The 23330-nt window shown below is 37.8% G+C and overlaps 2 pseudogenes; both read right to left on the bottom strand.

Moving 5' to 3' along the window:
* Positions 1-635: 635 nt before the first annotated feature.
* Positions 636-1228, bottom strand: LOC113913639 (annotated as a pseudogene).
* Positions 1229-9890: 8662 nt separating this feature from the next.
* On the bottom strand, positions 9891-23316 carry LOC113913640 (annotated as a pseudogene).
* Between the last annotated feature and the right edge of the window lie 14 nt (positions 23317-23330).

Below are 23330 nucleotides of genomic sequence, written 5' to 3'. Positions count from 1 at the left end.
TAACTTTGAACAGTAAGATACTTATGGGAGATCTGCATAGATGTGATGAGCCTGGGAAGATTCCACACAGAGTCAGTCATGGGGAAAATTTCTCCAAATTCTTCTTCCTATAAAACCTTGAATTGTCATGTATATTTTTATTTTTATATTTCTATGACCATCAGTTTCTGGCATATAATAAAATATCAATAAAATTATGGATAAAAACAACTAAGCAATTAAGAAAGGAATGAAAGAATCTGTCACAAGTATTAAATACCTCTAGTCCTTGATGTGGAGATATATATAAATTTGGTAATGTGGCCAACACAAAACTATTTGCAAATAAAAAGCATTTCATTCCACATAGTCCTGTCTATAAGAACTGCTCTGTAGAGGTTATACAGGAAAGTAATAAAGTTGTCCAAAATAAGTTGTCCAAAAATAAGTTGTCCAAAACTTTTAGGTATTCCATATATTTTCACAGCGATTATTTTGACATTAATCCTATTATATGTTCTAGATGGGATATCTAGGGAAATTATGAATGAAATAATACTAAGATCCCAGTCTTTTTTCTGTTGCAAGATTCTGTGGTTGAGAAACACAATCTCTTTCCCCTAGATTAAAGTGAATTATCTCTGAGACAGCTTATGTCAGTCTTTTTTCAAAAAGATACCTGAAATCTTTTCCCAAATATGCTTAGTTCTCACTCCATAGATGACAGGTTTGAGGGCAGGTGGAACAACAACACAGAGATTGGCCAGGAGAATGTGAATGTATACGGGAACATTCCTGCCAAACCAGTGGGTCAAGAAGGAGAAAAAAGCTGGAGTGAAGAAGGCTAGAATAACACAGATATGGGAGCCACATGTATGAAGTGCTCTGAGTGTGGCATCCTGAGAAGGAAGGCAGAGGACAGCTTGGAGTAGTCTTACGAAGGAGACGACAATCAGAACAACATCAACAAACACGACTGATAGAAGAATTAATCCAAATATGTTTACCTTTATATTGGCACAGGCCAGCCAAGCAATTCCCATGTGCTCACAGTATGTGTGGGGGATTATGGGGGATTATATGGCCTCAAGACAAGAAACACCAGAGGGATAACCAAAATGAAATTGACGACAGACAGCACAACAAGGATGAGACCAATCATCCTGTTCATGAGAATCAGGCTGTATCTCAGAGATTGCTTGGCAACATGGCGATCAAAGGCCATCGCCACCAACACAACAGTCTCCATGGCAGTGAATATATGAATAAAGAACATCTGGGTGACACAGCCCCCAAGGCTAATCTCCTTTAAATTAAACCAGAATACGCCCAACATTTTGGGGACAGCGGATGTGGACAGGCCCAGATCAATGGAGGCTAACATAGCCAAGAAGTAAAACATAGGCTGATGAAGATTGTGTTCATTCTTGATCACAAACAGGATAGTGATGTTCCCCACAAGGGCAATCAAATACACACAACAAAAAGGAAACCCAATCCAGATGTGAATCTCTTCAAGGCCTGGAACTCCCAGCAGGAGGAAATAGGAGGGGTGGAATTTGGTATTATGTGAGGGGGATATCCTCTCTCTGTTTTGGAATTGCAGAGAAAACAAATTATCAAATATTTAAAAAGTCAAACCATATCCAATAAAAGAATACAATAAACTTGGAGTGGTGATCAACAGGAAATCGTGAAGGAGATTTTATGCCAAATTTTAAAATATGGATTCATTCAGATATTAAAAAATATTAACAATTCTACTAAGTGTAGTGAACAAATCTGAGAAAATCTGATTTTATAATATTATTTTTTGGGAGATGAGACAAACAATATCCAAATAAAAAATAAGTGTGTATGGGTATACATGTATATGTACAGATGTCATGTATGTGCATATTCATATATATACCAGAGAGTTTAAAGTGACTTAAAGAAAAACAAAGCATGATGATTGGATACTAATGAAGTCGGTGTCTATTTAAATTTATCAAGAGGGAAGTTCCCTCTAAGAAAGTGATATTAAGCAGATAAATGAATACAATATGGGGATGATTTAGTGTAAAGTTAATAATGAATATTAAATGTTTTTTATTTGAGTATAGTTGACACACAATGTTACGTTAGTTTTAAGTGTCCAATTTCTATATTCACCACAAGTGCAGCTACCACCTGTCCCATTTCATCACTATTATAACATCATTAACTATATTCTCTGTTCTGTGCTTTTTATTCCTGTGACTTATTCATTCCATAACTTGAAGCCCGTATCTCCCACTTCCCTTCACCTATTTTGCTCATCCCGCCCCCCCATTCCTCTCCCCTCTAGCAACTATCAACATTAAAATAAGTTTGAGACATGGGATGACACTTGGATTTGAATCTGAAAAGGAGCCCTGTAGGCCATGAACTGGAAGTGGTAATTGCTCTTCTCTGATAAGGCTGTGAAATAGGCTTTAGGAAAGCTGGTGACTCTCTCTGGGGCATCAGGTAGTCGGTGAGGAGTAAAGATTTTATTTATTCATTTGACAGAGACAGAGACAGCGAGAGCAGGAACACAAGCACGGGGAGTGAGAGAGGGAGAAACAGGCTTCCTGCCGAGCAGGGAGCCTGATGTGGGACTCGATCCCAGGACCCTGGGATCATGACCTGAGCCCAAGGCAGATGCTTAACGATTGAGCCACCCAGGCGCCCCGTGAGAAGTAAAGAAGGAAATTGAACTCCTCCTCCTCTTTTTCTATGATCTATGGTGGTGTAGTAAGTTGGAGCAAGGTGCTTCTGCTTGGGAGGTTCCGCAAACCCCTCAGCTCAGTGAGACTCGGGTAAGATGGACAGATGAAGGAAGTACTTGTTTCTGAGGGCTTTCTCAAGTTTTCTATAGAAATTTCTATCAAAATTTACTCTAAAAATTCTGGATAACAAAAACAAAAGAATGTACCTTATTTTAAAATATGCTGTTTGATCTATACTTAAATACTAAGAGACTTTACCCCTACCAAAAATATTTAAATAATACCTACCTTGTGCTCTTCTGTTCCTCACAGCTTCACCCCTATTTCAGGGGTTTCTTGTTTCAACTATTTCTCAGACCTCCTATCCCTCATTTCCAGTGCCTGGCTCCCAGAACCCGGCCTTGAGCAGCACCACCTGGCATAGGCAGGACCATGACTCTTTTAGGATCAGACTACAGCAGTATCTCCCCTTCAGACTTCACTGTATTTGTCATGCCTACAGAGGAAAGTATATACTTGTGCTGCAACAGATACCCAAACCCTAGCCCATCTCCCATAGAACCCTTAATCCCTAGGGTTTGGAAGCCTCCTCTTCCTGAAAAAAGATAGTTAATTCTCCTGTGACTCTACTTCTGAACTATGGGATCCATGGTTGCCACCTTGCATTATTAGTTTCTATTCTGGCCATCCCCACAGATTCTATCCCCCAGCTTTACCTTTGCCCTAACAACATTAAACTTTTAGGAGTTGTTGATTTTGATTTACAATAATAGAAGCAAGGTAAAATAATTGGAAATGTATAACATAGGCTGGAGAAATAACAAGTATAAAAATAATACTAATGCCATGACCTGTAAACGTGGTACTGAATAGCAGTGAGGAGGAGGGCTCTAAGGCCTTCTGAGCTATCCTTCTCTAGTTTAAATTAGGGGGAATGGCTAGACAGTGCACATGCCAAATCTTTTGGAATTGTGTAATTGTGTAATTAGTGGAATTTCACAGAGATTGGAACAGTAGCTGGTTTTCAGGTCCTCCATTACATATTGCATTCTGGATTCATACAAGAGATTCAGTATCTCCTCCCCTAGGATCCAACATCATTGTGACCTGGAAGCAGCAGCCCTATTCTACCAAGTCAGAATTCAGAGCTCAGACATTCCTTCTCATGCTGTCTAAGCTTTATGTCCTTTTTGTTCAGATCAACATATATTAGGTTTGCAGGGTCTAGGCTACACCACAAGTGAATAGGTTTACCCAAGCAGGACAGCAGAATAATTGGTGTGAAGAGGCTAGGAATCCCCCATATATGAGTGGATACAGCTTAGTGAATGCAATATGGAAATCTGAGAAATCCATGAGAAGTGGGAGAATTAGACAAGGGAAGGAATGGCAGATAACTAAATAATTTACTGCCATATGTGATGTGGTAACCTGCTAGCATGATCCACCTCTCAACATTCTTCCAATATTGACCTATCTGTAGGCAATTTTCATGGTATTCTGTGGGAGACCAACTGCCTATCCAAATGGCCACCTTGCAGGGAATCTGAAAGATTAACTCTTGTCAGTCTAACCACTTATTCCAAGGAATGGCTTCTATTTGTCTTACCCAATGCCATCAAAAACTCAGGCCATTTAAATCCATAATACTGAGGGTGTCCTCACTGACATCATTGAAGATAACACTGGTGGATATCATGAATGTATTCGTGAACACCACCAACGGATAGTTTATAAGGAATGACTTTATTCAGGGTGTTTATGTTATGGTGCAAGTGGTTCATTTAATTCTTCATGGGAAGCAGGCACTGGGCATACACAATTTGTCTTTGTATCAGCCTTTCCAGTGGTCTCTTGCTCCAAGACCTGTGGAAGATATAAGGCATGATATAACAATTAGATAAGGTTTGGATATCTTTTTTTTTTTTTAAAGATTTTGTTCATTTGACAGAGAGAGACACAGCGAGAGAGGGAACACAAGCAGGGAGAGTGGGAGGGGGAGAAGCAGGCTTCCCGCGGATCAGGGAGCCTGATGTGGGGCTTGATCCCAGGACCCTGGGATCATGACCTGAGCTGAAGTCAGATGCCTAACAACTGAGCCACTCAGGCGCCCCAAGGTTTGGATATCTTAATGGTAGTGAGTTATCTTTTCAGTGCTTAAACTGGTATTCAGTAGTCTATATTTGGAAGTCAGTATCTCTGATTTGTCATTCAAGTCATCAGATAACTCTAGGGTCCTAGGAGGATCTTTGGCACGTAATTCCCCCAGGGTCACATCTGTGGAATAACTGGTTGACAATTCTAATCTCTTAGGGATGTAGTACAGTTTTATAATTCTCATTGCCCTCATCTTTCAGATGGTTCACATTCTTCATTAATATCTTCTGTGTGCCATGAGCTAAGTGATCAGTGAGTGCATGAGCTCCAAACCCTTTGACAATCATAGAGAGAACCTCTACAATCCAGTGTATTTGCCATAAAACAGAGTTGGGAACACAATAAATCTCATCACATGTGTTCCCTGAATCAGGGAAGCTCACCTGTTAATTCAATGAACTTACTTGGTTCCCCTTGCAATTATCAACTACATGATGGGAGGAAGAAGATGGGAAATCACAGCACCATATGTGTACCATACACAGTAAGCCTCACTTCTTTTCCCATTAAATGAGGACAAAGAGCAGCCTAGCAATGGTGTGCTATCTGAGTGACCCTCTCAGTCTCAGGATGAGACTCAGGGAATTCACTTGTTTGTTTCACCTTGCTATGACATAGAGATACAAGGAAATTTCATCAGGAGACTCTTCAATGCATTTGGATTTTGAAATTGTATTTTCTTCTATACAAGGAAGCATATCTCCTTCTCCCACATCAAGATGCTAGTTTAGCCTGTCCCTCAATAAATCTATGACATTTTGGCTAGGTCCCATAAGAGCCATTAAAAAAATAATAAAACTGTTTTGGAATGCTGTCTCTGTTTATGAGAGATTCACCACCGCAAAATTGCACATATTGGAAAACAGGTCACCATAAATATTTGATGACCATCCTCCCCATTCCATTCCTTAACTTTACTGTTACTGCCACTTCAAACAAACTGTTCCTACCTCTAAAGTGGCTTTCTAATCTCCATTCACTTGGCTCATTTCCAGAAGGCCCACAGTTGACTGACCAGGTGCATAGCTCACTGAACTAATTGTGCCAGACAGCACAATGACCAGGCCTTTAGGAAAAAAAAAAATTTTTTTGTAAGACACTTATGGAGAAAGGAGTAGTAGCACAAGTGTGAATTTTTCCTTATTAATGTATTCTAGAGTGGTATGAAATGCTTTGTGGGGCCAGAAGTCAGACTCTAGGAAAAGAACCCTGACCCTTGGGCAATGGGACCTTAAATTATACTAAATCACCAGTCCCTTGCCTGTGATAGCAGAGACTGGGATCCAAGATAATAAGATGGACTAGACAAGATGTCCATCGACAGATGAATGGATAAAGAAGATGTGGTATATATATATACAATGGAATATTATACAGCCATCAAAAGGAATGAGATCTTGCCATTTGCAACGACATGGATGGAACTGGAGGGTGTTATGCTGAGTGAAATAAGTCAGTCAGAGAAAGACATGTATCATATGGCCTCAGTGATATGAGGAATTCTTAATCTCAGGAAACAAACTGAGGGTTGCTGGAGTGGGGGTGGGGTGGGAGGCATGGGGTGGCTGGGTGATAGACATTGGGGAGAGTATGTGCTATGGTGAGCGCTGTGAATTGTGCAAGACTGTTGAATCACAGATCTGTACCTCTGAAACAAATAATGCAATATATGTTAAGAAAAAAAAAAGAAGAAGATAGCAGGAGGGGAAGAATGAAGGGGGGGGTAACTGGAGGGGGAGATGAACCATGAGAAACGATGGACTCTGAAAAACAAACTGAGGGTTCTAGAGGGGAGGGGGGTGGGGGGATGGGTTAGCCTGGTGATGGGTATTAAAGAGGGCACATTCTGCATGGAGCACTGTGTATTATGCACAAACAATGAGTCATGGAACACTACATCAAAAACTAATGATGTAATGTATGGTGATTAACATAACAATAAAAAAATTTAAAGGAAAAAAAATAATAAGATGGACTAGACAATTGGCTTCTAACTTTATTCCACCAGCTCACATTCATTATTTGGGGGAATAATAACTAGAGTGATTAGGGCCTGTGGTCCAAATAATGCTGATTCAGCAGTATGTCATGTGAGAGACTTGACCAGTCACCCCTTTCTGCCACTCAGCATCAGGGGATGAGAATCAACACTTCTCTGGCATCATCCAAAGGCTTGCCTCCAAGCCTTGTTGTTGATGATAACATGGCTGACAAGTGCCCTGATCTGCCTTTTGGGATACTACCAATATCAACAAGCTTGAGCACTTAACAGTGACTGTTTTGCTTGGCAATGTGTTAGAGGCCAACTGTATTTCTGGAATGCATGCATGGAGCGAATCCTTCAATTAAACCTTACTTTAAACTCTATTTGATTATAGATCTCAAACTTCCTTAATATCCCACTTTATCTTTATTATCTATGATGCAGACAAAGTCTCCTAAAACTTCTTTTGATTTCAGTCTATCTGACTTTCCAGCTGGTGAATGAACTCCCATTTTATAGACAGGCAGTTATCCATCCATACGTCCAGGCATCCATGCATGCATACATCCATCCTTCCAACAAATATTTATTTAGCACCTGATATGTTCTAAGAATTGTTCTAGTAAACAAACAAACAAAAAATCATGCTATTAGATTGATTTTCTTTCTCTTTAATGAGTTCTGTACTTGGTGCTAAAATCTCTGTTCAAAAACTTTTTATTTTTCTGTTTATTTGACAAGCAGTTAACCTCTTTAACATTAATGACTTCATATTTTATCATTTTTACTGTAAAGATGATAAATAATGTACATGATTATCAACAGAGAACTACTTACATTTAATTATCACATATCAATATAATGTGATGCTATGTAGCTTTCAAAGGAAATGAAGAGACACACATAAATGTCTCTTGAAGGAATCACAAGAAACGTATTGGACATTACTTCTGGCAAGAGATCTGGAGAATAGAAGTCAGTGAGAGGAAATACACTTTATTAGCTCCCCTGTGAGAATTTTTTTTAATTAGTTTATGTTTTCTGTTTTTAACCTTTTAATTGAAGTATGACTGACATAAAAAAGCTATACATATTTAATGTATATGACAATGAGTTTGGGAATAAATATACACCCGTGAGACCATCACCAGAATCAATGACATAAACATATCCATCACTTCTGGGGTGCCTGGGTTGCTCAGTCATTTGAGCACCTGACTCTTGATTTTGGCTCAGGTCATGATCTCAGGGTTGTGAGATCAAGCCCTGCATCAGGCTCAACGCTGAGTGTGGAGCCTGCCTAAGATTCTCTCTCTTTCTCCCTCTGCCCCTGCCCCTGCTCATGCTCTCTCTTAAAAAAAAAACAAAAACAAAAACAAAAATCACTTCCATAAGTTTCCTCCTGCTTTCTTTACTTAGTATTTATGTTTTCCTCAATTAGAACACTTAGTGTGAGATTTACTGTACCCTCTTAGCAAATGTTTAAGTATACAATGCAGTATTGTTAACAATAGGCTCTTCAGTGGTTTTCAAAAATAATAAAAATATAGTTCAATTACCCCAGAATTTAGCAGCTTAAAACAATAAGCATTTCTTATCTCACACATTTTCTGCATATACAGATGAAAAATAAGCAAGGTAAACATGTTCCACACCTTCAGTCATTAGGTAAATTTAACTTAAAAACAATAGGATACCAATAGACTCTTGCTAAAATGACTAAAATTTAAAAGACTGACCATACTAAATGTTTGTGAAGATGTGGAACAAGTAGAACTTTTATGCACTGCTGGTGAGAATGTAAAATACAACTATTCTGGAAATCATTTTGTCAGTTTCTTAGGAAAGCTTTATGTATATCTGCTATTCCATTCCTAGGCTTTTACCCAAGAGAAATGAAAGTATATGCTTGGTCAAAGACTTGTGCATGAATGCCCATATCAGCTTCATTTGTAATATACAAAAACTGCAAACAAAGGAAATGTCCAACAACAGATAATTGGATAAATAAATTTTGGTATATCCACGAAATGGAATACTGCTCAGCAAGAAAAACGTATGTGTGATTAACACAAGAATTTGATGAAACTCAAAGTGGTCATGGAAGCAGCCAGGCTAAAAAGATTACATTTGGTAATATTTCATTTATATAAAATTCCAGAATTTTATAGAGCTAATGTATAGTGACAGAAGCATGTCAGTGCTGTTAGGTTTAGGCAATGGTTGGATCACAAAGATGTAAAAGGAAATTTTAAAGGTGATGAATATGTTAATTAACTTCATTGTAATCTAGGTAATGATGGTTTCATGTGTGTATACATATGCAGCAATGCCCATTTTTATCAGTGTTTGTACTGTAATTTTCTAAGAAGGTAGGTGCTCAAAATATGTTTGTGGTGTGTATGAATAAACAAATGAATGGGCAGCATTGAATGTTTATTCCTTGACGGAAAATACATTTTCTAGCTTAACAAAAATCTATGAAGTTCTAGGGACAGTGCTTTTACTAGAAATTATCAGTGTTTTTGAATAACTTGTATGGTCCCTTTTTTCAATTTTATCTACTAGCTGGGAAATTCTTCAGGGACAAAACTGTCTTACGTATTACTCTCAAATGGCACTGAATTCAGTACCACGCAAATAACACAAAGGCATTAGCAATAGTTTTATTGGATTTAATTAAATTGGTTTGTGGGTGCTTTTTAAAGAAAAGTTTTCAAGTTGATATACAAGGTGTTAGAAAAGTATAGGAATGATCCATTAAGAAGAAGATTGGTTGGGTGCCTGGGTGGCTCAGTCGGTTAAGTGTCTGCTTTCAGCTCAGGTCATGATCCCAGGGTTCTGGGATCGAGCCCCACATTGGGCTCCCTGCTCAGCAAGGAGCCTGCTTCTCCTTTTCCTTCTCCTCCCCCAACCCCACAGTGCTCTCTCTCTCTCTCAGTAAATAAATAAAATCTCTAAATTAGTTAAAAAAAGAAGAAGATTGGTTAGTCACTGTCAAATCACATATCCACTGTCGTATGATACAGATACCCTCTTCATCTATGAAAACATTTTCCTCTCATTATGTCGGGGTTTACTTTTATCTCTTTCTTCAGTGGTCTTTTGCTAAGGAAAAGTTTGAGCATCGCTTCTTGTATTTGTTTAGTCTTTATCCCATAGACAATAGGATTCAGGGTGGGTGGCAGAAGCAGGTATAGGTTAGCCACAAAAATGTGAAAGCTGTGGGGGATTGTATGACCCCCAAAATGGTGGGTAAAAAAAGTGAAGAAGACTGGGACATAGGTGATGACTGTAGCACAGATTTGAACAGTTTAGGTGCTGAAGGCCTTTTAATGAGCCTCTGTGGAGAGAGGCTGACCACTGCCCAAAGAATCATGGTGTAGGAAACTGTGATGCACAGGATTTCAAAGCCCGCAGTCAGAAGGGCAACCATCAGACCGCAGATGGCATTGACCTTGATATTGCCACAGGACAACTTGGCCACAGTCATATGGTCACAGTAGGTGTGGGAAATTGTATTACCCTTGCACTAGGGCAGATGTTTAGTGACTAAAAAGGAATGATAGGTATCACACCTGGAAGGAAGGTGAGAAATCCAGCCTTGGCAATGATAGAATTGGTGAGGATAGTGGCATAGTGTAGATATAACAGATGACCACATAGCAGTCCAGGGTCATTTTCATGAGCACCCTAGATTCCATCCCTGTGACAGTGTGGAGAAAGCACATCTGGACCAGGCAAGCTTTGAAGCTGATATCTTTGAGATCAAACCAGAACATACACAGCATTTGGTGTACAATACTTACACACTGAATAATGTCAGTGAAGGAGAGTAAGGCCAAGAAATATTACATGGACTGGTGTAGGACCTCCTCCAGGTGAATGAGATAGAGGAGCCCATAATTCCCCAGTATAGTAACAATGCACATGAAACAAAATGGGGGAGAGATCCAGATATGTGCACTTGCTAGTCCAGGTGCTCCATTCTATAAGAATGATGCCAGAGTCAGTCTAGTACAGTTGTAATCATGCATGATGACCAGTTAGAGGGTATGTTACATTCTTCAACTTTGATGTCAACTTTGATGTCTCTCTGAAAAGAAGTTTAGGCAAATGTATATTGATTGCTTACAATGCATTAGTTAATATTATAACAGTTTTGCCTAAATCATCTCAATTATCTTAATTACCTCATGAGAGGTTGTTTATTGTATTAAATAAGGGTAAGTATTATTACTGTATTATAGATGAGGAACTGATATTAATGTGGTATCATTGATTATAAATCTTGAAGCCAAGATTCTTGGCTCCTTACCATGAAGATATATATACATATTTATATTTTATATATAATATGTATATATATTTTATATATATTTACATTTATACAAATTTTCCATACTAAGTGCCTTAAGCCCTCAAACTCTGTTCCTAACTAAGCATTAGTACATTCTTAGACCAATGAGATAGCTTCAAATAGTGAACATTAGGATGGCTGAAAGTCTTTTTATTGTGAACTTCCAAGTGAATTATAAGGATTTCTCTATTTCTGAAAATGGATGTGGTTAAGGAGATCTGCTTATCATCATGAGTATCAACTATTCTTCAGGTTATAAGATAGGAGATTTCAAAACACTGTCAGTTATATTCTTGGTTATTCTCCCTATAATGTACATGGTTTGATCAGCAATGAATAATGAAAATGGACTCATTAATTAAGGAGACTTATTAATGTCTTTACATGGCTAATAAGTGGAACTAACAGCACAAATCTACTCCTACCGCATCAGGTGCTCTCAGACCACTATAGCCACATTGCTCCTTAAGGATGCAATGCTCCTAAAGGATCTTCCTTTCCAGCTTCATGCTGGGCTCCCAGTATTGTTAAAAAAACCTAAATGTGATTGAGCCCTTTAGGTCTGCCCAAGACTTATTATTGAGTGCTGCAATATGTCGCTCATTAAATACTCTTTGAATGAACTGAAAATTTTAACAATCTTCCTATTTTCAGTCCCCAGTCCTTCTCTGTCTACATCTATATCTTTTTTTTTTCATGGACAGTGTAACAATGCATGACAATGAAGAAAGCAAAATCACATTTTGTGACCCTGAAGAATATGAATGCACAGGACCTAGGTTCGGGAAATGCATGTGCTTTAATCATGGTATGGAAGAATTAGCATCCTCACCCATACTTACAATGGATAGTGACTGATTATCACTGGGTTAGGAAAGAATGATGAGGTATAGTACTTTTTAAATACGGTCATAATTATTCTACTATGAACAATATGCATCCTTAATATTTGAATTGAGAGATACAAAATGCTGCCTATAATCAGTAATTTACCCTCCCACATTTATTTCCTCTTCCCTTACAGAACCCCAAGCTCCTCACTATCCTCCACCTACAAGCAGAAATGAGATGAGGAACAGATAGGACTTTAAAAACAGCAGTACTTAAAAAAATCCCAATATACATAGGGGGCAGGGATTTGCTGATTTTGAGAGTAGAATAAAGCTTTTCTGAAAATGGGGCAAAGAGTTAAGACTAAAGAAATGTAACATCTGATCGTCTTTCGGAAGTGATTGATCTCTGTAGGGGAGGGAATTTTCCCTTTCCCCTCTAGGTTCTGTGGCTGGTCTAATAATTAAATTAACATGGAACAGATTAAGAGGAGGAAAACAAATTAACTTCCTATGTATGGGGGGGTCCCAAAGACACGAAACCCACTGAGAAGGCAATTGAGGCTTATATATAGTTCTGGGATAAGGAGAAGGGGGGTAGGAGTTTGGAACTTCAAAGGGAATGAAGGCAATTCACAGGAGGTGGGAAGAGTCAGTATTTGGTAAACAAAAGTTTGCCATACGATGCCAAATCTTTCCTATGTAAAAAAAAAAAAAAGTTATCTTTGGAAATAGTTCTCTTCTTGGTACTGGTCCTCTAACTTCTCTTAGGCAGTTAAAGGAAGGTTAAAAGCTCTTCTTAAGTCTGTTGGGCCTTGATTGTCTTCAGAAAAGTATCAGCATGCCAAAGAGGCATTTCTGAGGTGGCCTGCCCTGAACCCCATCATCTCCAATATAATATAATGCAAAAGGCAGGAGGAGCACCTGGGTGGCTCAGTTGGTTAAATGTCTGCGTAGGGCTCAGGTAATGATCTCAGGGTCCTGGGATCAAGCCCCACGTCAGGCTCTCTGCTCAGTGGAAGTCTGCCTCTCCCTCTCCCTGCCGCTCCCCCTGCTTGTACTCTCTCTCTGTCAAATAAGTAAAATAAAATAAAATAAAAATTTTAAAAAATGCAAAAGGCTAATATCAAGATGAAAGTCTGATAGGATTCTATAAGCACCTTCCAAGACATAAGTATGCTCAATTAAAACTGCATGCCGAAGAATTAATATCAGTATTTGAAAGTTCCTATTTATGTGAAAAAGAATTTTTTTTATGTTTTATTCAAATTCCAGTTAGTAACATGCAGTGTAATTAGTTTCTGCTGTACAATTTAGTGATTCAGCTCTTACATATTCCTTAATCCCCATCACCCGTTTAATCCATCCTTCCACCCACTTCTCTTCGGATGACCATCAGTTTCTTTTCTATAGTCATGAGGCTGTTTCTTGGTCTGCCTCTTTTCTCGCCCGTGATTGTTTTATAGATCAGCATTAACAGATGAACGTTTGCAATCAATTTTGATGATAAGGAACAGTAACTCTGAACCCCATTTATACTTAAATGAAATGTTATCACACACACACACACACACACACACACACAAAAGGATCCTCTTCTCTCACTAATATACCTGTGTTGCCAACAAAATGTATTAATTATTACTATATTTTTAATTTGGTTGGTAAAAAAATATAGAAACTGTTTTTTGTATAATTATATAATATCCTTAGTTTTGCCTCTTGGCTTGCAAAATTTAAATTAATTACTATTTTGGCACTGAGCAAAATTGTTGCCAACCCCTGGTTTGGAGAACTATGTAGAAAAAAAAATTCCTTCTAACTCTGGAAATCTTATACTTCATTTTCTTTCTCCAGATATCAATCTAGTATCAGCTTTAATTTTGTCCTTTCAAAAATGATCTATACTTCTTTCTTTTTTTTTTTTACTGATTTATAATTTTGAATTTTATATGTGACTTTTTTTTCCAATCAGCTTAAGTTAGTAGTTACCTAAGTTAATATCCAGTCTTTACTAATACAAAAATTAGGCAATATGAATAGCTTAGAATGAAAATTCATCTAAATTCAAGGAGGTAAGGTCTTGGCTATTAAAGAGAAAATGAAAACTCACTGAGCTCACAACCTTATCATGGAGAATAGTAAGCCTTTAGTAAGTAGTGTACAGTGTAAGTCTTACAGTGTAAGACTCTGTTTCATTCACAGATTTATCTTGCTGCCTGTAACAAGACATCTAGTAGGTATTCAACATATATATGTAGGGTGAGTGAACAAATGAATGAATGAATAAATGAATGAATGGGCGAATAAATCCAAGTTCACAAAATATAGATTTAATCATAAAGTGAAAGGAGCTTGAAAAGAAGAGGATAAAGAGGAAGAATGCATCATTGCATAATTGGTGAGGGAGATAAAATAGGCTACATAGGGAATCTTGAGGAATATATTCACACATGATTTGGTACTCTATTAGAAGACCTAGGAACTCTCTTACTCTTCTGTTTCCTCGGTTATAGAATTTTAGTATGAATTTATTATGAGTGTGACTTTTTAATCTAGCTCATCCTCCATTTTCAGTATAGCAAGGCTGCTATGTACACATTTCTATGAAATTCTCTTTCTTTGTGATCAGAATTCAAACCCAACGTCTTTTAAGAGCTTAATTCTGGTGAGGTATAATTGAAGCTAGCAGGCAATATCTGTGGAGAGAAAAGAAAGGAAGGTAACAATGCAGAATGATAGTTCCCTGGCCCAGAGAGGCAATGGTGGGCACAGGTGGATTGATCACCTATGCTTTCAACATTAGGAACTTTCTAGATTCTAGGAATCCAGGATCCACGTGATTATTATCCTCTGTCAACCTGATAATAAAGAGCCACAGTGAGAGGCAAATGAGCATTTATTTGGGATCAAAGAATTGCAATTTGGGGAAGCATCGAATCAGGTAGAAACCCAAATACTGTCTCACCGGTAGGGTGAAAGCAAGAGATTTTTATGAGGAAAAGAGAGGGGGCAATTACATGAACTGAAGAGAAGGGGAAAAGTTTCTATGAGTGTTTTAATAGGCTAAACTACTCTGGGTTATACATTGACAGACTGCTGGTTTTATCTTCCGAAAGTCCACAGCTATTACTCTTGTGATCAGGATGTCTATTCTATTGCTGACTTCTCAAGCAATTGCTTAAAACAATTGTCATTTTACCCAGTCCAAGGGTTTTGGCCCATTTCAAACCAAGGCAAGTAAGGTAGTTTCTGTGCAGCGTCCCCTCTGGCTTTAATTAATTAATTATATTTAAATTCAATTAGCCAACATAAAATGGCTCCAGTCATGCCAATTTTCCACACCTCTTAAAAGGAAATTTGAAGGGAAGTTGCAGCACAGGTATAAATGATCTTCTAAAGGGATTTCAAATAGACAAACAGATGCTGGCAGCAGTGTGACCCTGAGAGATGCCATGAGCCACGGCTAAAACAGGTGATATTGTTCATGGAAGACCCTGAACTCAGGTAGCCAAGAGCTAAACCTCCAACCTTTAAACTCTCACTGGAATAAGCAGGAGGTTTTTGAGGCAGAAATGGAGGGGTTGATTCAGCCTCTGTAACAAAAGTACCATAAGAGGTATCATATGAATCTCCTCCCTGGGGTAGGGGTGCCGGCTCTGATACATCTTTTTACTTTACACGAAGGGCATAATTTTTAGGAGATACTCTAGTTACATATGTAGACTTCCCCTGCCATTAACCAGGAATTAAACCCATAATGAACTTTCTTCTACTTTGTTAAATGAGGCAGATAATATTCAGACTTTAATACTCCATTTTTTAAAAACATTTCCCCAATGTTTATAACAGAAGCACTGCAAAGCAGGATATTCCATAATTCCTTCCCACTACCAACCTAACTGTAGGGTCTCATTTCACTTGTGTGGCCCAGGACAGCTTCAAAGTATACGATACACTAGCCTCACTTTATTACACCATAAACTTTGACGGCAGGACAAATTAATAGGAAGAGAAAGAGATCAAAATGATCTTGTCCATTATACCTCCTACTAAAAGCTACCTTTTCTTGGGGTCTGATGTCTGTATTTTGCCTTCTGTTTCTATTTGACTTTTCATTCAGTATGTTCTTCCTAAGAAAGTGGTAGAAAATATACTCAACATTACAAACAATTGAAACTGAAGAGTCATTGCTACAAGAGTGAATGTGTCCAAAGTTTCCTGGCAGCAAAATAGACTGGACTGGCTTACTGTATTCCATGGAATCAGAGGAAAGGTTACACAATTGTACTGAAGTTCTTCAAGCAACACAAGGAGAGGAATCTCTGTTACCTTGTTAAGTAGTGAACAAATTCATGCAAAGCAAGTACTCATTCATTTTATCCCTCAAGGCATGAAGAGCCGCTGAATTACTTCCATTTGGGTGATGGCATTTGGAATGTGGAAGGGGGCATTAAAAAATAAAGCTCTAATGCATATTACCCAGTTAAAGTCCAAGGTATGTTGAAGGTGAAAGAGTGGAATATTAAGTGAACAAAAAGGTAAGCCAAGAGGAAAGATGGGGCTGAATTTTCATTTTGGAAGAAAATATTGACAAAATTAAACATTTTCATTTTGAAAATAATAGAACTTTATTTCAGATAGGACATACTACACTTTCAAATAAGAAAAGAAATCATACTGATTTAACTTTTAAAAATGTTTCTTACAAACTTTCTCTTCTTTTTTCCATGTTTTAGGCCCCCAAAGCTCTTTCCTGGACCACAGAAATATTACACACTTCAAATTGCCTTCATTTCCTGTTTTGTTCCCTAGGTTTGTAGGGATTATTATTTTAAAAACTAGTTACAATTTCAACAATTATTCAACAAAATATTATTATTATTCAACAATTATTTGTTGAAATTGAACAAATCCAATCTATATAGCTTGCCATATGATCTCCTTAAATATTTAGCTGATTCCTAACTCTTAAAGGCTAATGTGTTTGATAATTTATCTTTGTCATTGTTCACAACCCTTTCCCCACCTCCCAAATTCCAAAAGAGAAAGCTAAGATATCTCTTTTGAATGACACTCAGGTTCACAACTCTACTTTTTACTAGTGGGAGTTCCAGGGTTGGGAGCATTGTACATCTGGATTGGTTTTCCTTTCTGTTCTTGGTAACCACCATTGACTCTGTTCACTTTTACTATCCCCAGGATGCTAGGAATATTCTAGTTCAGTTTGAGGGAGATCAGGTTTTTGTTGTTGTTGTTGTTGTTGTTGTTGTTGTTTTGATTTATTTGTTTTAGAAAGAGAGAGAGCACAAGAGGGAAGGGCAGATGGAGAAGGAGAAAGAATCTCAAGTATATTCTATGCTGAGCAGGGCCCAACACGGGGTTTGATCTCATGACCCTGGGACCATGACCTGAGCCAAAACCAAGATCTGGTCGCTTAACTGACTGAATTTGCATTTCCCTGTTAGTAATGAGGTTGAAAATCTTGTTATTTATTTCTTGGTCATTTAAATTTCTACTTTTAAGAAGTGTCTGTTAATCGGTGAAGCCTGTTGCAAACTGACCTTGGGGTCATCAGGGAAAATTCAGACTTTATTTTTTTTTAAAGATTTTATTTATTTATTTGAGAGAGAGAGAGAGAGCACATGAGAAGGGGGAGGGTCAGAGGGAGAAGCAGACGCCCCGCTGAGCAGAGAGCCCAATGCGGGACTTGATCCCAGGACTCCAGGATCGTGATCTGAGCTGAAGGCAGTTGTTTAACCAAATGAGCCACCCAGGTGCCCCAAAATTCAGATTTTAAATGACACATTATAAACCCTATTGCCCTTAGCTTGTCCTGAGAGCTAATACTCTCCTGAGAGTATTTCCAATCCAGCCATAAATTAACTTCATCTTTCAAAACCTGTGTAAAAGCAACACAATTTCTTCTTGATAATCAGGATTAACCATCCTAACTAGGAAAATACCATGACATATCCATAATGATTGTGGGGAAATTTTAGATTTTAATTAAATAGAATCATGGCTGTATTTTCTAGTAGAAGTACATCTCTCCTGGGAACTGGAACCTCCAACTTGCCAAATTCATAATTAAAGAGATAAGAAAATACACTCTGGGAGTACTCAGAATTTTTTTCCATATAAATTAATGGTAATTGCTTCTTTGCTTTATACCATTTCAGCTTACAAAAGATGTTATAGAAATACTCTACTTTGGCAAAACAGGAGAAACCTATATACATAACCCTGAGCTAAACAGAAAGGGAGAGGGAGATGAGATCTCAAAGGGGGGGGAGACAATTAACAGGAAGCTGAGAACAGACGTTTGGTAAACAAAGGTTTGTTACATCATGCAGATAAGTCTTTCCTGTATAAAGAGTTATTTTTGATCATAGCTCTCTTCCTGATATAGTCCCCCCTTCTAAATTCTTTTAGGAAGTTGAGGGGGGAGGTAAAAAGCACTTCCTGAGTCTGCTGGGTCTTGATTGCCTTTAGCTCTAAATAATCCACATGTCAAAGAGGCATATTCTGTGGTAGCCTGCCTTGAACCCCGCTCAGTTATGACATGGGATAGTGAGAAAGCTTACTCCTGCCCTCATCCCTTGGTTACTGGATTTAGAAATCTGGCTAGAGAGGATATGGCAACGTAAGTTGTCCTTATTCAAGCATATACCACATGCTGTAGGATAGCACCCCTCATTTGGAGGTTTTTTTCCCCAGTTGGCAGCTTTTCTTATCCTGCATAATCTATCCCATTATTCTCTTAGCCCATCTGCTTTGGGTGATAAAGTACATAGTAAATTCCATGAATTCCATGGGTGTGACTACAGTAAATTCCATGAATCCCATGGGTGTGATTACATGGGTGTGATCTTTATTTGAAAAATGAATTATTTGGTGTCAGAATAATGTTATATGAACCCCTAACCACAGGTAGTGGTTCTATGAGTAGTATTGCAGACAGTAAAGACATATTTGTATTTGACATTCATATCTCCTCACATAAAGAAATGCCACTCCATCTATGACTCCCATCATCGTGGAATCCACCAATTGGCTGGGCACTTCTCTCAAGGAAATGGTCTCATATCAGAAGTTCAGACACTGGTCTCTGCATGGTTGGACATTCTTCAGAAACTGTTAACAGATCAACCTGGATCAGGAGAATTACATGCATATGAGCATGGAGAAATGTGTAAAAATATTATTCATAATGGCCCAAACATGAAAGTAACTTTAGTGTCTATTAACAGTAGAATGGATTAAAAGAAGTGTAGTATATTCACATAATGGATTACAATGTAGCAATAGACACGATTGAATTACAGATGTGTGCAACAACATGGATTATTCTTATTTTGAGAAATAGAAGCCAGGCACAAAAGAATATATACCATATGATCCTTATATAAGATAGATAACACTATATCAAGCTAAATTATAACATTTAGGGATGCATGCTAAATGATGAAAGTACACAGAGAAAAGCAAGAATAGATTGGCCAAAAATAAGTTAAGATAGTGGTTATTATTTGAGGGTGTGTGGAGGAAAAGGTAGAATTTCTATGACCGTGGCTTCTGGGGGCTGACAGTGTTTTACTTCTGAATGACCTATGCTGTAGTTGCATGAATGTTGGTAATTTATTGATCTTTGTGCACTGTTTTGTACATGTGTTCTATTTCACTTATTTTTAATAGTGAGGATTAAAATAAAGGAACAATAAGGAAGAAAATATGGAAGAACACTTTTAATAATTTCAGATGAGCAAAATAAAAATACTTTTATTTTAATAATTTCAGAGGAGCAAAAAAAAAATCTTAAATTCACAAAAAAAATTCAGTGGTCATTAAAGGAAAGATCAGTATATTTGACTCTTTAAAAAATTCTTGGAGCACCTGGGTGGCTCAATCAGTTAAGTGTCTGACTCTTGATTTTGGCTCAGGTCATGGTCTCAGGGTTTTGAGATCAAGCCCTGTGTGGGGCTCTGCACTGGGTTTGGAGGCTGCTTAAGATTCTCTCTCTCTCTACTAAATAAATACATAAGTGAATAAATAAATGCATACATACATAAATTTTCTTATGACAAACAGCCATAAACAAGGTCCAGAAAGAGACTCAAGGGCACAGAGGGATGTGACTCATATCAAAGGCAAAAGAATGAACACCTAAATAAGTAAACAGCTATAACAAATCACTTTCAAATGCTTAATAAAGCAGCAGGTGATGGTATAAGTAGGTAGTGCACATAAAAATCAATCAGTTATAAGCATTTGGAGGTATGCTTAATTTCATTCAAAATTTAAAAAAGTGTAAATTACAAAGATACACTGTTTTACCTCTCCAAATGGCAAATATTTGAAAGCTTACTAAAACATTTTTTAATGGACATAGGGAAAAGGTAGATCTTGTACTTTATTCATGGGGGTACAAATTGATATCACCTCTCTGAAGAAAGGGAAGATGCTCTAAGATCCAACAATTCCTCCCAGAAATAATTTTTGTTTCCATTTAAGTTTAAATGGGAAAAAAATGAGGTTTGTAAAGTTTATGTTCCCCAACATTGTTTAGATACACTCCAAATGTAAAAGAGGGAAATTATCATACAAAGATGAAAGAAGTTGTATATAAAAATATATGGGATATAGGAATAACAACATATATTATAAAATGAAAAGGACTGTATGCTGCCATTTAGATTTTTAAAAAAGTCTATATACATGGAAGAATCTGAAAGAACACATTAAGACCTGTTGATGATGATTGCCTCCGGAGAGGAGTTTTAGGTTGTAAGAGATTTTTCATGCATATAGGACCAATATGTAGAAACTGAAGGAAACCAGAATATGTAAACTCAAAATATGCCTCTTTGGCATAAAAAAAATTATTTTGAGCTGAAGGCAATTAAGAAGTAAATGCAGAAAAAGTTTCCGCTTTTTTGCCTAGAGGCTAGAAATAAATTCTTTTAGTGGAAACAGACTCTCACCAGCCCAGTAATGGCAGAAGGCACTTACAAACAAACCTTGTTACACTATTGTCTTCCTAGTTACTTCTTTACCATTTACTTCCCCTAACCCAAACCTCTGTGTCAATTCTTCCCAAATCTATTGTTTCTTTGTCTAAAAAGTATAAAAGCTTCCTGCTCTGGTCATTTCTTCACTTCATTCTCTTGTGAAGGCTCCCATGTACATGTAAAAATATGACAAAATATTCATGCTTTTCTTCTGTTAGTCTCTCTTTGTCAGCTTAATTTTCAGACCAGCCAGGGACCCTAGGAAGAAACGTTTCATCTCCTACAAAACAAAATATATGGTCACTATCTAGAACAAAATTTATAAGTTGGGAGTATACTTATTGGGATGAAGAATTTTCATAATATGTTATGAAATAAAATGAGAGTTACAAAAAATTCACAGTATAACCACATGATAAGACATGTCAGATACAGATCTTTTTTCCCCCCTTTATCTAGTTGGCTCTTTCTCTACTTTGATGTGACAATTTAAACGTCTCTTTCCCATCATAGAGTTGCCTACTCACCTTTTCTAGATTAAGTCCCTAATGAAATGCTTTCATTGCACCCACTATGTGACAGGTAATCACTCTGGAGTATGAGACACATCAGTAAACAAATAAGGTAAAGATCTGTGTTCAAGATAGTAAAATCCTAAAGAGCAGAGCTGGGGAGGACATCCAATAACCATTAACATAATCACTAGGTAAGATTATAAAATAGAAAGGACTATGTGCTATGAAAAAAATGAGAGCAGGACAAGGAAAATTGGGAGTACTAAGACAGGACTTCCAAACATGGTGTTAAGGTGGGTGTACCTTTGATGTGATTGCACTTGAACAAGAAATTGATATTTCTATTCATGGTGGGAGAAGGTCCAGAAGTTACAATGTTAAGTATTTAACCACTAAAATTTATCCTCAGGCCCTTTGTAGTAGTCATCTACCAGGGTAAATTAGAAAAAAAGGCAATAATAGTGTTTGCTCATGAGACTGTACTATGAGGGACCTTGAAGAATCTGATGTCAAACTTCTGTACTTTAATAAGCCATGAAAAAAATCCCTTGAAGTGGTGCAGGGTCATCAGGGAGGGGACTTTTCACCACCCCAGTCATAAAGAGTGGGCCACAGACCCTTATGTTTTTAATCTCTTAGAGAAACCATGCAGTGTATTATAGACATTATAATCAAAGACTTTGGAACCAAACTGGCTGGGTCAAAATCCATGCTCTATCATTCACTAGATATGTGACTTTCATTTAGTCATTAACTTCTCTGTACCTCAGTTTGCTTGTCTGAAAACTGGGCATAAAATAGCATCATCCTCATAGTTATTTTTAGGCTCGAATAAGTATACAATTCTTGGAAAAGTACCTGGAAAATAAATGTGCTGTGTATGCTTCTTGTTGTTACTATTATTTTCTGGAAAACCATTTTCTGTGGAGGCAAGCTGTTGATCCTTTGACAGAAAGTTACTCAGGGGGAATACACAAGGAAATCTCCCCTCTGCTGTTAACGATTCAAAGGTTGAGAAGCTGAGGTGGGATGCTGGAGAAGTGAGCAGGAACTGAGAAAATTGAGTTTCTAAGGATAAGAAAAGAAAGATGGAGAAGGAAGAAGGAGAGGGAGCCAGGCTTCGGGGGCAGAGGACATGCTGGAGATCTGAAGAGTCCAGGCAGGTGACAAATGGGGCTGCAGCTACTTTTGGGTCAAGGTCAATTCTAAGAACTTTGTATCTCTCAAAGTCCAAGAGCAGAAGTTGGCGTGCCTGTGGTCATGCAGACACTCACAGACAGGGAACTTCCAGGTACGACCTCCATCTATCATTCTGAGTCTTCTGTTCTTCCCCCTTTCTATTTTATCTCCAGTCTCTCTAAAGCATTTCTAGGCTCAAACTGGCTATGCTTTGGTTAATATTTTGCATATATTGTTTCATTTTTAAAAACAATAATCCCCATCCACCCTTTCTCTCTCTTTTTCTTTAAGATTTTGTTTATTTATTTGACAGAGAAAGAGAGAGAGAGGGAACACAAGCAGGGGGAGCGGGAGAGAGAGAAGCAGGCTTCCCCGCTGAGCAGGGAGCCTGATGCGGTCTCGATCCCAGGACCCTGACATCATGACCTGAGCTGAAGGCAGATGCTTAACTGACTGAGCCACCCAGGCATCACTCCACCCTTTCTCTTAAAATACTTATACACATATCAAGATTCATCTCATCTACTACCTTCTCTGTAAAATCTTTACTTACCACCACCAATGGCCATTGATAATCATTTAG

This window comes from Zalophus californianus, chromosome 11 (genome assembly GCF_009762305.2).
Source record: "Zalophus californianus isolate mZalCal1 chromosome 11, mZalCal1.pri.v2, whole genome shotgun sequence".
Classification (NCBI taxonomy): domain Eukaryota; kingdom Metazoa; phylum Chordata; class Mammalia; order Carnivora; family Otariidae; genus Zalophus; species Zalophus californianus.
The sequence above is the reverse complement of the archived record's forward strand: the minus strand, read 5'-3'. Positions and strand labels throughout refer to the sequence as shown.